Source organism: Sinocyclocheilus anshuiensis, unplaced genomic scaffold (assembly GCF_001515605.1).
Source record: "Sinocyclocheilus anshuiensis isolate Anshui unplaced genomic scaffold, SAMN03320099.WGS_v1.1 scaffold1878, whole genome shotgun sequence".
Taxonomy (NCBI): domain Eukaryota; kingdom Metazoa; phylum Chordata; class Actinopteri; order Cypriniformes; family Cyprinidae; genus Sinocyclocheilus; species Sinocyclocheilus anshuiensis.
Window position 1 is genome coordinate 127945 of NW_015547722.1, and position 2321 is coordinate 130265.

Genomic DNA, 2321 nt, shown 5'->3' on the forward strand with positions numbered 1-2321 from the left:
GGGTTATTGCTCTTAATCCTGTGATGTGCACATTTATAATAGACTCCCTGTATTATGACTGTGCACGTCTGATTATGTGTCGTGCTGTGCCTGATGACTTGTGTGTGTGTGTGTTTAGTAAAATATTTAATAGCTTTTCTAGTACACTTTTTTTTTTAGTTTGTATAAACATGCAAACTAGAACAAGTCAATTATGAATTTGTTTCTTCATCAGATTTGGAGAAATTTAGCATTGCATTACTTGCTCAGCAATTGATGCTCTGCAGTGAATGGGTGCCGTCAGATTGAGAGTCCAAACAGCTGATAAAAAACATCACAATAATCCACACCACTTGTCGCTTCACAAGACTTTAATTGATGGACTGGAGTCGGGTGGATTTTTGTGATGTTTTTGCTTGGACTTCCATTCTTACAGCACCCATTTACTGCAGAGGATCTATTGGTGATCTTTTTTTTTTTGTGAACTATTCCTTTAAGACTTTTCCTTGAATTGCCAAACAAAAAGTGATAATTGCATTCCCACTTGGCCTTGTCCACAGTGTTCCCTTTCGATACTTCACTTCGTACTGTGTCGCTAGACGCTACGGGAAACTCCTTTTCTCCGATTTACTTAAGCCTTTTTTCAATCACAGCAGTGCATCTGCACTGCCATTGTTTCAGAAATGAACTAATGACGGCGCAGCAGAGCTGCGCGAGCCTATGGCGAAGCAGCGTGCCCGAGCCCGCCAAAATGGGCGGGGCATCTGGCTATATAAGCAGGTGCTCGGCATAGGATCACTGATTCATATCGACTGAAGCGACGACAGAGTAGTGCAGCATCATAGCACGGTTAGCTACGCAGTACTCGTTCCCATATCTCAGGGAACCGAGGTTACGTTAGTAACCGAGTATGTTCCCTTTCAATACTTCACTCGTACTGCGTCGCTAGACGCTGCGGGAATCTATTCAATCACACCGTGCTATGGTACATGAACGACTTATACGTAATTGTCCAGGGCGTCCAGAAGAACGTTACATAATTGTTCTTAGAGCTTCGCTCTGCCTCGGAACTAGATAGGGCCGAGAGCGTGCCGGAAGCTAAGCCCAGACGTGGGAACTTCAGTGGGTTTGAGACATAGTCAAACCAAGCAAGGATTAAATCCAGCCTTAGGGCGGGGTCTTTTTGCAAAAATCATTGTTTTATTTGTGAATGTGGATGTCTGAGGAAGGCTTTAAGAGCAAGCGAAATCCTCTGCCGGCTGCTATATTCTATATGATTGCACTAAAATTTGAGTTAAAAAATTAAAGTGCCATTGTTTAAAAAAACCCTGACGTTTCATAGACCTTCAGTTGTTATGCTTTCGAGTTTCATGCCATTTGTATGCATGTCATTTCACATGTTCACCTCCTAAATTAGTACACTACTTGTGCAGTCAAAATTCTATAATAGTACAATTTACTCAGGTCAATTACATTTTTTGTATGACATTATTTTTAAAATTATTGTACATAAATAGGTTAAATAAAACAAATGATTATTTCTGAGAACTTTTTGACTGCAGGCAGACATACATTATGGTACAAATTGCTCTAGAAAAATGCAATGAACTACAAGGCTGTAGAGAACAGTGCACTATTGCAGACTTATATCCTGAGGTTTTAATTCCATTATTTAAATATAGTCAGTCGTGAACTAAAGTGGGCCGGTCTAAGGCATGAAACTCCAGAGCTGAAAATGAGTCCCACTCCGGCCCTGTGTGTGTGTGTGTGTGTGTGTGTGTGTGTGTAAACATACTTGGTGATAACTACAATGAAGCAGGCCATAGCCAGAGACCCTTTTCGGGGTCAAGAGGAGGCAAAGAAATGGGCTAACTCATAGAGGTCGAGCCCGGCCTTACATAATCGTTCTTAGAGCTTCGCACAGCCTCGGAACTAGATAGGGCCGAGAGCGTGCCGGAAGCTAAGCCCAGACGTGGGAACTTCAGCGGGTTCGAAACATAGTCAAACCCAGCAAGGATTAAATCCAACCTTAGGGCGGGGATATGGTTCCTGGAGCGTTTGAGCTCAGAGAGACAGTTAAGCAGAAAGGACCTGAGCCTGCAAAGCAGGGACGTCCAGGTTGTAGAACCTGACAAAGGTGGACGGCGAGGACCTGACGGCCGCCGCACAAATTTCTGCAATGGACACACCACTGGACCATGCCCAGGATGAGGCCATGCCTCTCGTGGAATGTGCTCTGACCCCGATGGGGCATTGAAGGCCCAAGGAGGAGTATGCAAGAGCTATTGCGTCAACTATCCAACGGGATAGTCTTTGCTTTGTGACCGGAAGCCCCTTGGTGC